This window comes from Tamandua tetradactyla, chromosome 19 (assembly GCF_023851605.1).
Source record: "Tamandua tetradactyla isolate mTamTet1 chromosome 19, mTamTet1.pri, whole genome shotgun sequence".
NCBI classification, from domain to species: Eukaryota; Metazoa; Chordata; class Mammalia; order Pilosa; family Myrmecophagidae; genus Tamandua; species Tamandua tetradactyla.
The window spans coordinates 30078968-30092078 of record NC_135345.1 but is presented as its reverse complement, the minus strand read 5'-3'; positions in this window follow the sequence as shown (position 1 = coordinate 30092078).

Here is a 13111-nt window from a genome sequence, read left to right as displayed (position 1 = left end):
GTTAAACATTTCAGAGTGTTTTCAACGTTTGACAAAGTGCCAAGGAATTTCAAAATCCATAGGAATATTTATATTAAGTTGAAAGCCACAAAGGTAGCTGCCAATATGTTATATTTTATGATAAATAGAATTATTTCCTTCGGCACACCAGCATGAAAGCAGGTCTTTAAACTGAATGCCATTACAAAGCTATTTAAATCCATCATATCTGCTAATTAGCTACTGGATAAAAATAACTACTTTGGCCTCAGCATTTCTTCTGTACCATATATACACAAGTCTTTCACTATTTCATTGCATGGACCATCTGCTCCAGAAATGTAATTTTCAAACAACTATGTCCTGATTATATGTGTGTTTAGTATTTATTATCTTCATTCTTCAGATTATATGTTTTTCTTACATTACAAAACACCTTCTCTTCAGTTCTACTTATCCTCCAAGAATGAACTAAAATCTTGTTTCTTCATAGAACAGTTTCTTGGCCTTTATTACTGGTATAATTTGTGCTTATACTTATTTAAATATTGGTTTAATTTAACTATTTAAGTATTAAATAATCCTATAATAAAATTAACACATATTGTATTTAACAATACACATTCTACCCCCCATTGTCTTTCCCCATCACTACCTATGTCATAAATTCTGATAGATGTGAACCAGATATTAGGTTTCCCTATAGTTTCAGGAATTTAAATTATCAAAAATTTAAGCATAATAGACATTTCACAGATCCTTGTTGAATAAAAGTAAAAATAAGTATGAAATTGATTTCTCATATGTAATATGGCATAATAAACTGTACTTTAAACTCATGAAGTAACAAAATTTTAAAAAGTCAGGACACAACATGCATTTATTATTGAGAATTAAAACTTTGAGAAAAAAATAAATGGCTACTAATTGTAATGCTTTTTCTTGCCAGACATGAAATTCTTGGTCTGGTTTGTAGAATGACTTGAGATGAATAATTCCTGATGGTATTCCTACTTGTAGTTTATGAGTTATTCTAAAACATAAACTCATTGTATCCTGAAATTCATCCAATATTGAAAGAATAAACAGAAACATGAAGCAACACAATTCTCATAAATGTTTAAAATGTGCATGTGCAGTTTTGAAACTTCAGGCAGCCAGTTAGCTGGTCGTACATCACTTTTTACTGGTGTACTTGGATTCCACTATCTTTTGTACCAGAAGAGACACACCAACCATAGGTCCGGGACAAAAAAAAAAAGAACATGTGAGAAGCTATAAAATATCCTCCCAAAGCAAATTCACAATTTCATCATTTTTTTCCAACTATGCCACTCCTTACTACAGTCATATATTTTTTACGCTGAAGTATTAAACTGCATGAAGATGAGAAGATGTTTTTCTTCTCTAGGATAGCAGACGAGAGATTTGAGGTAGCCTAAGGAGTTCATGCTCAGTCCAAGGCGGTGAGTAAATTTAAAAAGAAAATAAAAATAAATGCTTGAAAATCAAGTCTCAAATCTAAAACTCTACTGGCAATTCGGGTGGTTTAGGAGAAAAGTTTATGGTACATGTGTTTGCAAACTTTATCAAACCTTGTATTAGATTTATGATTCCAAAGTATCTCCCAAATATTTCAGCTCTTCTCCATATCGTAAGTTTCATTCAAAATAGTGCGCTAGTTCTCATTCTCCTACTGTTTTTTACCTTCTTTTGACATTTCTCCTACCACCCGCTTACCCCCGGGGTGATTGTTTCATTCTAACCAGTAAATACTTTGTGTTATACTTTTTCACGTGCTGTTTTCAGAACGTCCTCATTTTCCAAAGTAGGTTATAGCTTTACATTTCTTTCCTTTGACCAATTTCATTCTCTTGCCATGCTTCTGTTTTTCCTTTTCTCTTACACACTGTCTCCAATCCTTTATCTGATTTTGCTCTCTAGCATCTTTCCCCAACACCTGTAATTTAAATTTCTTCAATTTTCCCTTCCATATGGGTCCTCTGTTCTTACCTTGTCAAAAGTCCTCAGGGGAAAAGCAAATATAACAGGAATAACCTATAAAAATAGAGGGTCCATTAGGTTTAAATGAAGGGGGACTTTAATCAATTTTATTAAAGCTGGCTATGTACTGTTTCCCCCTTCTAAGTCCTCCCTCTTTAAATATTGAAGAGAACACTTCCAAGTGAAATTCTAGTGTTGGTGATTGAGAATATAATTGAAGAATTAGTTCCCCATATGTTTCATCTTTTTTAACATGGCATCTTTTTTAATGTTACAACTTTTTGTGCTCTCTCCTAGATGCTGGGGAAGGGGAAAGTATTGTAAATTAGTTGATCTTGCTATTTTTTAGTAGCTATCTAAGAAAGGTCAATATTAAAACTATTTTAATTATGAAAAAAGTGAGATTAAGAACTTATTTTTATATTACTTGTATATCCTGTTATCGTAAAGATTTATTAGATTGTTTTACTTTTGTTTTCTGCATCTATGTCCTTATATCTGCAGCCAACATAAAAGTATTTTAAGGGAAATGCTCTATTTTATGCATTTCTTATATTTCTTAAAGTGCTAAAACTGAGACTTTAATATAGTATATGTTTTTAAATGTATATTTTATGCATTTATTGACATCTATTTGTGGTTCACATTTTATTTAATAGATGAATGAAGTTTTTAGTGAATTTATGCTTGAATAACAACAAAGAAGAGAAATATTGATACAAGAAGGAAAAGGGAGGACGTGATAGAAAATAGTCATATTTTTATGACTCTTCAAAAATGTAGATTTTTAATCAACATGTTTCTTTTATGCAAAAAAAGCTGACCAGGGCAAGAAGTTAGAAGTCCACAATTTATAAAATCCTGGTTCTGTTCCCAGCATCACTAATGCCTAACTATACAGCATTTGTCAAGATGTCTCCTGAGTTTCTTTATCAGTATGAAACACGATGATACAATGTATTTTTAGTTTAAATGGGAAACTTTCATATAAATTTACTAAAAGTTATTAACTCCTCTCCCCCTAAAACAAACAGCAAGTAAATACCACTGACATTCAACATATATATTTGTGAATACCCAATGATAAAAACAAATTATAGAGGTGTAAAAATTCAAATAACTTTAGATTTGACTGATAATATAATTAATCCCTTAATTGATTTCTCATTTAGGTAGCCAGCCTGCAACATGACTCTTCAGGGTCTTTGCTTTTGAGTAGTCAAACCATTCATTAAAGTCATCCTACAATTAATTAGTGCCAACCCGTGTGCTCGATCGAATATTTTGATAGTGATGATGTGTGACTCCCAAGGAGCAGTCATTAAATGTTTTGCAGCTTTCACTTCTCTTCTTGAGTTGTTCATTCTGGAGGAACTCAGCTGCCATGCCGTGAGGGTACATAAGCAATCCCATAGCAAGGCCATAAGGAAAAGCAATTGAGGCTTTCCATCAGCAGTCAGCAATACTTGCCAGTAATTTGTGTGAGCCACATTGGAAGCTGATTTCCAGCCTCAGGAAAGACTTTGGATGACTGCAGCTCCAGCTCACATCTGACTACAACCTCATGAGAGTCCAGAGTCAGAAGAGCCAGTCAACTGCTCCCCAATTGCTGACCATACAACCTGTGAAAGACTTTACTATAAAGTTACTAAGTTTTGAGGTAATGTTTTATGCCACAATAGAAAATCAATATATTCATTGGTTTAAATTTTTCATATTTTAAAAATAAAAGCATATATGATAATAAATGTAAAAATAACTAATCTCTATGGTTAACAATTGCTAGGAAGATAAATGGGTAACAGCATTTATGAATACATTACAACTTATACCCATACATGCCTACACACATTCGCTAGTATACAATATTTTATTTATTCGGTGTATTCTATTCCAATCAATATCAAACATCTCCTGAAACCACCTGATGTCTCCATTTGTGTCTGATTATTCTAATTAGAATAAAACCTATTCATATGCTTCCACTTTCTCCTATGCCCGAAACTAACCTAAAAATATGTGGTTGGGTTATATAATTGGAATAATGCTTAAATTGTATTACAGCATATTAGACCCAGCCTAACAACTACTTAAATGGATATTCACCCAAAGAATCTATCTATAATGCAACACAGAAAAACTTGGAGACGTAAATATGAAAATTTTCTTTAAAAATATTAAGGATACATCGAAAACATCCAATTGACATTTCAGGAGACATATTTCAAAAATTTTGGGTTAACACTTCCCAGAAATCATGCCAAAAACACAATGAATCTAAAAAGGGATAAAGGCAAAGCAGTCTCTACAGCTACATGAATTACAGTAAGGCTGTAGAACACTAAAGACAAAGAAAATGTGAAAAGAAAACAGATTTCTTAAAAATAAATATTCTCTAGCTAGACAATGGACTCCTTGACAATAACAATGGAAACCAGAAAGGAGTGGAGAAATATCTGCAAAGTTTAAGAGAAAGTAACTGACCAACCAAACTATTTAAATGTCAATAATATCAATAACAAAATCAGGTGAAATAAAGACATTCATGAATAAACAAAAAATAATAAAGTTTACCACTAAGACATCTAAACTAAAGGAATTTAAAAAAATATGAACTTTAAGAAGAAGGAAATAGAGTGCAAATGAAATCTAAGATGAAATGGAATGGTAAGCAAATTAAATGAAAAGTATGAATTAAATGCAGATGACAATTATCAATAATAATAGTAATGATAGTTTACTTATTTGTTTGAAAAAAGAGAAAAATAAAAATTGGGGAAATATAAAATATAAATTGGGAAGAGTCAGGACTTGTGTTCTAGAAATTCTTATACTATTCTTAAAGATGGTTACAATATTATTTTGTTAATGTAAATATTCAATATTCATGGTAAGATTGTTAAAACATTCATTATAGACCAAGAGTTGAAAAACTATTGTCTGAAAATAGTTCAGACTTTGTGGGTCAGATGATCTGTCTTAACTGCTTAGCTCTGCCATTGCAGTTCAAAAGCAGCCACAGACATGTAAGCAAATGGGCATGGCTGTATTCCATTAAAAGCAGATGTGATGTTTTTGAGATGTAATTATCCCAGAAAAACATCTTCTAAAACTTAATCCATTCCTGTGGATGTGAGCCCTCTGTAAGTAGAGCATTTGGATATAGTTATTTCAGTAATGGTGTAGACCAGAATGTTCCTTAATCCATTACTGGAGTACTTTAGAAGCAGAATGAAATTCAGACAGAAAGTGAGAAAGCTACAAGGAAACAAGAAGCTGGAGTTCCTAGCTTGCTGCCTGTGTTATAGAATTTGTACTTGCCTTGTCTTACAGTCACATGAATCAATTACAATAATAAATCTCATAGCGTTTACTATATACCTACATCCTTTCAGTGCCATTTCCCTGGAGAACCTTGACTACTACAGATGGTTATGAGGATTTTGAGCTCTCAAGGGACCTTGTCCATCTTCCAATTGCCTGGACAGCACCTTCCTTTACTTCCTTGAAGTATGAAGGGTTGATATGCTCCCACATTCTCACTATAGGGGCCTTGAAACTCCCAATGGAGAATTCAGACAGGGTCTTCTTGAAGGACTCATCTGCTTGGATGTTGGTGTAGAACTTCTCCTGCAGGGCTAGAATAGCGTTCTCCTAGAGTGTCAGCAGGTTCAGTTCAGTGAATTTTCCAATTTGCCAGGCCAGTACCACTGCTGAAACTAGCGGAACTTCTCCTGAATGTTATCATCATAGTATACCTTGGCATTGTCTCTGGTTACTTACAGGACATTGCTCTTCCTCTCATCCAAGTTGCCTCTGGCACAGATGATATCCAGGGGACATTGTGGATCTTGCTGGTGTCCATGATGCCATCTGTGGGCAGCTGGGTACACAGAATATGTAGACCATTGTCTCTGGGGATGAGGCCCTTCTACAGAGGCCAGAAAACAAAAATGGTCTGCCCAGTGGAGGGGTCTCCTTGTAGCCTCTTCTGTGGAGAGCAGCTTCTTATACAGTTCTGTTCCCACCAATATTGAAGGCACTAACTTTGGTATGGACAGCCTGGTATGGACAGGACCAGTGATATATGCGTGGAGTTCATCTGTCTTCCAGCAAGGCCATGTCTATCCTCAACAGTTCTTGTCTCTGGGCCTCATAGATGCTCAGTTTTTACCTCGTTTCTTCTAGTTCTACATCTTCAATGACAAATCTATGTTCACGTTAGCCATCCTCACACAGAACGCTAGCCCCCTGTAGAGGTGGTAGATGTAGAAGTTGTGATTAATGACTCTACTTTCAAGCAGCTCAGTTTCAATCACTAGGGTATGCAGGCACTGAAAGCAAAGTTGGACCGTCTGTTTATGCTTCTAGACCACGGTGATGACATATCCAATAAATCACATACAAAGAACTTGTTGAATATCTCCTGTCCTTATATAATTTAGGAATTGTAAAAAGCAGAGGCAGTAGTGACAAAACACAGTAAAACAAATAAAAGATGTAGCTATCACATCACTACATAAATGGAAATGCTGAGGGTTATAAAGACCATATGAATTGTCCTAGTAAAACCTGTGGCTAACTAAGTTCCTGAAGGAGGGCATGGCTTACTCAACTGAGTCACTCTCTTTATATAAACCAAAATCCTTCATTTTAGGTGATATGATTTCACCTCAAATTCTCTTAAGCAAATAAAGAATACTATTAGTTCATTTAAATTAAATTTCTAAAAATTGAATTTACATGACTGGAACCATGTATTGAAACCATTCCATCAGGACTATTATTTTGTCTTTTCCTCTGCAGTCTTACCTCTGTTTTCCTCTGTTATATTCATTCTCATGAACTCTCTCATGTTTTCATTCCAAAATGGCTACTAATTACCCCAGTCTCACTTCCAATCAGCTTATGGAATCTAGAATACTAAGAGACCTGATGATTATTATGGATTATTTCTTTGAATAAACCAGGATCACTTGGCCATTAACTTAAAATGCGTGGGCAAGGTGATGGAACTAAGAATAGGCAGGACTGGAAATTGAGTCCTCCCTTAGAACCAGAGGGGTGAAGCAAATTCATCTTAAAACACAAGAACCTAAATCTGGGGAAATTTGTTCCTCAAAAAAAAAAAAAAAATGCAATGTTGTTTGTAGAAGAAGAAGAAGGAATGGGTATTTGGAAGCAAAAATAACAGCTGTCACTAATGACACTTTCACTGTCCCTAGATAAAGTACTATATATCGAAATATATATAGTTTTATTTGTATAGTATTTAAGTCTATTGACCGCAAAATAGTGTTTCTTTAGAACAGGCACATACATACCTGAACATTTCCTAATAAGTCTTTCTAGAGACATATTTATTAAAATTATGGGCATTTCAGGGTCAATAAAATAGTTGTTTGGGCCCAGACTGAGTGCATGAAGAGCATGAGCTAGTGCTGCCCTAAGACTATAAACTACATGAGGCACAGAATCAGACATAGATTTATTAGGACTTACAAACAAGAGAGTCTCCGGTGGCAGTTGTTCAGAGGGGTAGTGTTACACAAAGGGGCAGGAGTGCAAGGGGGCCATATGTATATGATTTTAGAACAAAGACATTCCATATAGTATGAAGACTTTGGGCTTTTAGTATTATTACTAAATTGGCCTAACACCTGATGTTTTGCTAAGATTAATGGTTAAGACTCAGTTTCAATCAGTGCTGTTTTACATCCATGATTACATTCTTATTCCACCAGAGAGATTCCTTTTTCTCTTGACCTTTGTCCTGGTTAAATAGGCTCTTGTGTGCTTGGGATTTTATTCCCATTTAGGAAGTGTCCCAGATCTGGGCTGCCAGGATCCAATAGTACTTTGGAGAAAATAAGTAACAGTACATGAAATCTTGTCCTCATCTCCTCTCACCATGTCTGAACTCATTAACATGCTTAGAAGTTTCCACCATGGTTAGAGTTCTAGGCAGCCTCTCTAAATCACTAGCCTAGCTTTGTAAGACAAAATGAAAAAAAAAAAATTTGAATAATGGGATAAAATAAATGTAAAGCAATTTTGTAACCAAGAAATTAGGATTGAAGGTATGATTTTGATTACTAAATCATTATATAGATAGCCTTATTGCTTTCTGGTATACTGGAGTAGACAGAGGGAAATACTTGCAACCCCTAAATTGTAATCCAGCTGCATCGATCTCTGAAAATTATTGTTCAGCCCTTATCTTGTGCCCTTGTAATTGTAAAAACCTTGTGACTAACCTTCACTTGTACCCATTTATCCAGTTTTTCAACTTTAGAGTCTTGTAATTACTAAAGATAGCCCCTGATGTTTATTAATGAAGGGTCTTGGGTCAGCCCAGAATTAACCCACCCCAAGTCCAAAATTAACTTGATAACTGAGATGGATCTAACGAAAATCGACCCACTTGACATAGTCTAAGCAGTAGCTTAGTCTTTAACCTACAAGTCACCTGTACCTCATTAAAATACTATAAATCATGCCCTTATCATAATAAGGCCACCACTTTTTGCATATGTTCTGTGACTAAGCATGTAATCAATCTGTGCATGCTTAATAATTAGATCACCTTAATCACATTACTTCTAATTACATCATCTGTGCTCATTATCCTGAAACCCATCTTTTAATCCTATAAAACTATCAGAATTATTGCAGTTTGGGGAGATAGATTTTGGACTGATAGGCCATCTGATCTCCAGCTACATGCCTAGTAATAAGCTTTTTCTCTCTTTGAAACCCTAGTGACTCGGGAATTAGTCATTTGAGTGCATTGGGCAAAAGAATCTATTACCTTTGACTGGTAACAATCTGAAAACGACTTTTAACAAGAAATGTTAATTCCTCCCTAATTATTTTGTTTACTTAGTGCTTTTGAAAATTGACTTTTTCTCAGTTTCCTTTCAAAAAAGGTGCTTATAATAGTTCAACCAGTTACATTCAAATGTTTCTCGTTTGCTTTCCTCAAGAGAACTACTAAGTGTGTGATAATGCTGCAACATTATTTTTTAAATTTCCCCCCAAAAACAGTATTTATTTTTTTTAACATCTATGTCTCGCAATCCAAAATGAATCTCTCTTTCACACTTCCAAATGTTAACACTGTCTTTTTAAGACCTGATGCAGTACTTTAAAAAAATATTTATTTTATTGTTTTCTTGGTTCTTTCAAGCATTCTACAAAATGAGAATGCAGTTCATCCTTTCAGAAGAAAACATTATTTTCCTATCTCTATATTTCTGGCATTTGATATGGTTTTAAAATTTTAATATGGTTTAATTTAAATTTATTTTTATGATTAATACCCCAGTCATTTTTCTTTTCCTTTCTGTTGTACATTTTCTGTTTGTCTATTTATTTCACAGAATACAGTTTGTTTACTCCGTTCCTTACTTGCTTTCCTACTGTACTAGTTTGCTAGTTGCCAGAATGTGATATACCAGAACTAGAACAGCTTTTAAAAAGGGGAATTTATCAAGTTGCAAGTTTACAGATCTAAGGCTATGAAAATATCCCAATTAAAGCAAGTCTATAAAAATGCCCAAATTAAGGCACCAACAAGAGTATCTTCCTCAAGAAACGTTGATGTTCAGGGTTTCTGTCTCAACTGGAAAGGCACATGGAGAAAGTGGCAACATCTAACTTTCTCTCCAGGCTCTTGTTTCACGAGGCAACCTCAGAAGCATTCTCATTCTTTATCTCCAAAGGTCTCTGGGGTGTGGGCTCTCATGGTTCTCATTGATCTCTCACTCTCTCTGAAATACTTCCTCTTTTAAAGGATTCCAGTGAACTAATCAAGACCCACCTGGAATGGGTAGAGTCACAACTCCATCTAATGAAATGTTAATGTCCACAATTGGGTGAGTCATATCTCCATATAGATAATATAATCAAGTTTTCACCCAGCAGTAATGAATGAGAATTAAAGGACGTGGCTTTTCTGGGATACATCACAGATTCAAGCTTGCACACCTACCAAGTCTTAATCCTTGCCATATACTTAAAATAGGATAATGCAATGGAGAAAATAACTTGGAGCAGCACTAAAGGGGATACCAACAGTGAAAGGCTAGTTACAATGAGCTGACCAATAAAATATTCAGAAAAAGTTAAACCCTGGTTCTAAAGCCTATCTCACCTCTTCAAATTATTGGGAATATCTTATAGAAGAAAATTTACCATGCAGAACCATAAAAATCTATAGAGGTAATGGTAAAACTAAGACTTTAACTATATCCAAATTCATTATGTAATGCATAAACAAAGCAAACAAAACATAATACATTAATGCAATATTTTCTCATTTAACAATACCTTGCTAGGAACAGTGGGATATATTTATATGCAAGTTATCACTACTTAACAACCTAGAGATTGTTAGCATTTGAAATGCTTTAATCAGGAATTCACATCCCAGGGATGGATGGTTAGCATTTTATAGCAGATGTCTCAGATACTTTCCTCTGGGGTATAGTCATCAGCATAAATAACGGTAGATGTCAGTTTTCAATGGCGAAATAAATTAAGCAGAGTAATGTCTAGAAGGTCTGTAAGGGCGTGCTACTCTTATGTGCCCGTCCTCTTCACTGTGACAGCCAAGATTACTTGCTCATCAACTCAGTCACATCAGCTGTGAGCAGATTCTGGTCACCAGGAGGAAGGTAGATTACATAGGACCCTATTCCTTATCTGGAAGTGTAAAATGTGCTTTTACAGCCATAGATCTAGCCACTGGACGGTTGCTGGCCTTCCCAGTAGCTAAAGTTGAAACACGAGCAAATTTCATGACAGAAGCTTTGTACAAGGCTAGAAAGAGCCAGGTGTGGGACAGTGGGGTGAATGGGATGATTAGGATGGGCAGATGGGGGTAGCCATAATCAAATAGTAGGTCAAAGAATTTTTTTTTCCAAGGATAGTATTTTCTAGGGAGGAAAGGACATATTATATACTGTCTCATGTTCAAAGTAGAAAAAAGTCCAAGTGCCTGGAAGAGGAAAGAATCTTAACCAAGGCTTGATGAATGAATGCTTTGTTCTGATTGATCAGTGAGAAAAAAATCAGCTCAGCTAATCATTTATTAGCAAATGGGCATGTGGAGGGTCTGTGTCTGTCCCTCCATTGGTAAACAATTGAGAAATCCTTTAGTGTTATCTGAATCATATAGGAAAGAGTGGTTCTTTTCCTTCAGCATAAAAAGAGGGATGATTTCTTAACCATTTCTCCTCTCCAGGTTCATTGGACTCAGGTAAAGTTCGACATTCTTTAGAGAAAACTGAAGCTCAAACATATTTACAATCTTGTCAGAAATTGACAGATATTAAAGGGAACTGTGATTTGAGCCTAGCCACTATTTTTTTTTTTTTTACCACTTCTTTTTCTTTAAGAAAGATAGGAAAGAAGTTTTCTGGTTAAATGGAGAGATCATCTTAAATAGCTCACTTTAACAGTTAAGATATTTAGACTTTGGCAGCATAGATTCAATCTTTGAATGAGAATTGTGATTCAGCAACAGATCAGTAAGAAGTTCTCTCCCATATATGAATGCCCACATATCATTTAAGATGTATCACCTTTAATTTTGTATTATAGTGATTTGTTTACATGTCTTCTTTCTTTTGGTAGAGTTTGAACTCTTCGATTGTAGGAGTTTTGTCAAATTTAATTTTGTACCTCTTCATAGTTGTGTGACGCTGAATGAATAAAACTTCTGAAAAGTCCCTAATTGTCAAAGGGAAGTTAACTAGTCCCAGGTGTTCCTAGCTCTTAATTCTATGACAGGATATATATTTGTCCTCAAGATATTTGACAGGAAACACTCCTGCTTATATAGAAATTTGTCCACATTTTGCTGGAAGGAAATAAACGTGCTGTCCTTTAAAGTTCCTAGCTTATTTTCTGTAGTTTGGTATTTATCAGAGTCTGCTATCTATAACAATTTTCTGTGCTTGTCTCTCCAACTAGGCTTTGAGCTATCATAGGACAGAGATCATATCATTTTTCAGATGAATATTTGTGTTAATGCAAACCACTTATTAAATTCTAAACTTTAATAAAGACACCATCACTGCCAGTTAATTATTACTTTTTTTCTGAAGGATGAATGTCCACTCAGTGATAAGGGAAAATCTTCAAAATTGTCAGCATTCCTACAATACCTTCCATAACGTTCTTTGATGACTCTCTTTCCTTTTGCTTTGTAGAAAATAATTGATTTTAGATCCCTCATTTTATAACTGCTGCATCTCTTGCAAGCATCTACATTTACATGCATTTGTACCCTTTTCTTTCAGAAATTTCTATGCTTCTCCCATCCTAAAATTTAGAAATGAATGAAAAATCATGAACAGTCTTTTCATTCCTGCTACCACAAGATAAATTGTCATCCCAATCTCTCTTTTTATCAAACATTTCTTGAAAGTGAGTGAGGGAGTGAAGAAGGGAAGACTGAGAAGAGATGAACAGTAGTACCTTGTGTAGACATTAGCACTTAAAAGGCTACAAATAAAGACCAGAAAATCTAATTTATAGAAAATCTTTTAGCGTTTAAAAGGAATACTGAGAAGTAGAGATCTAAAAACAAATAGAAGCAAGAAGAGAAAATAATGACCAGAGTAATAGTCACTGTCATGATTAGGGACATGTGTCAACTTGGCCAAGTTGTGGTACATGTTTATCTGATTGGGCAAGTGCTGGCCTGTCTGTTGCAATGAGGACATTTCATAGGATTAGGTCATGATCACCTCCGCTGCATCCACAGCTGATTCCATTTGTAATCACCAAAGGGGAGTGTCTTCTTCAATTAATGATGCTAAATCTAATCACAGGAAGCCTTTAAGGAGGACTCAGAGGAGACAGGTTCCATTCCTGCTTTGGTTGGTAGCTTCTCCTGTGGAGTTCATCCAGACCATCCATCGGAGTCGTCAGCTTCACAGCCTGCCCTGTGGATTTTGGACTCTGTGTTCCTGCAGTCAAGTGAGACACTTTTATAAATTTTATATTTGCAAGTGTTCCCTGTTGATTCTGTTTCTCTAGAGAACCCTAACTAATACAGTCACCAATCTGTTAAGCATTTGAGGTCAGGAGATCAGGCCAAGGTCCTTTTGGGTGATTG